The sequence below is a fragment of the Octopus bimaculoides genome, chromosome 1 (assembly GCF_001194135.2).
Source record: "Octopus bimaculoides isolate UCB-OBI-ISO-001 chromosome 1, ASM119413v2, whole genome shotgun sequence".
Classification (NCBI taxonomy): Eukaryota; Metazoa; Mollusca; class Cephalopoda; order Octopoda; family Octopodidae; genus Octopus; species Octopus bimaculoides.
Genome location: NC_068981.1, coordinates 818,825 through 820,115, shown reverse-complemented (window position 1 = coordinate 820,115; position 1,291 = coordinate 818,825). Strand labels below are relative to the sequence as shown.

The window sequence follows — 1,291 nt, the reverse complement described above, 5'->3', positions numbered from 1 at the left end:
ACTCGCCCTTCCGGTCAGCCTCCCCAGACACTGACGTCATACCACAGTACGTACAGAAAGAGAGGGTGAGATAGTTATATATTTATCTATTTATATATATATATAAGGGCATAACTATACAAGAATGCCTCACGTTAACTACCGTAATAAACACATTATTACCGAATACGAGGAAATGCAGCCTTCAAAGAAGCTAGCCTTTTAAAAACAGACTGAACTATAGATCACCGATTTCGTGATCATTATAGTAATATATAAGCTTCACTCGTCAGTATAGTATATTCAAGACACATAGAAATAAACAAAAAAATCAACATACCAAACGGACACCTCATGTATTCTGGACAGCACATAGAAGATTGTTTATCCCTATATATCTATCCTATATATCTGTATGTATGTGTGTGTATGTAGTTTATATGTGTGTGTGAAGAACGGTTGAGATGTCTGAAATTATAAAATGAAAGACATAAATTCAATTAAAAAGTAAAAACAAAATCATGAAAAATTATAGCTGTCATATACCAAAGAAGAGGAAAAAATGGAACAAAAAAAATTGGTTCAAAAAGTGCACTAGGGTTCATCTGTAAAACAACCATGAAATACCTTTTAAGACGAAATATGATAATTTAGGCGGCTTTGAGCAAGAGAGGCTCGTTGGTCTAGGGGTATGATTCTCGCTTTGGGTGCGAGAGGTCCCGGGTTCGAATCCCGGACGAGCCCATCAGTTTCTTCTTTTCTTTCCTTTTTATGAATATAATTTGTGTTGAAATTACTTCAAGGAATTGTGATAAACAGAAATAAATATAATTCCGGATGAATGTGCTAAGCAGTGATGTGCAGAGGTACATACTTGCAGTGCCTACGCTTTTCGGTTTTAGGTACTGACGAGTAGATAACCACTCCGAATTGCATCCACTCGCCAATCTAGTTAGGGAACGCTGCAAACTTAGTGTCTTTAATCGTATCTGTCTACAGAGAGAAATTCTCTCCAGTGATAACTACAGTGAATGGCCTTGTTACGGGTTCGAATATGCCTCAAGCATATATATATATATATATATACACACACATTTATACACATACGTGTATGCGTCTTTATGCCTGCATTTGTCACCCGCCACCGCTGGACAACCGCTGTTTGTGTGTTTACGTCTCTATAACGTAGCACTTCGGCTACGTTTTTATTCACTTTCTGTTTATTTCCTTTTATTCCTTTCTGTTGAAGAGCGTAGGCTCGAAACGTAATATATATATATATATATGTGTGTGTTTGTGTGTGTGTGTGTGT

General features: G+C 36.8%; 1 non-coding gene across 1 annotated transcript; it reads left to right on the top strand.

Annotated features, from left to right (window-relative positions):
* Nucleotides 1-651: 651 nt before the first annotated feature.
* Trnap-ugg (transfer RNA proline (anticodon UGG)) lies at nucleotides 652-723 on the top strand. Its single transcript has one exon. It is a non-coding gene; the product is annotated as a tRNA-Pro (tRNA).
* Nucleotides 724-1,291: the final 568 nt, after the last annotated feature.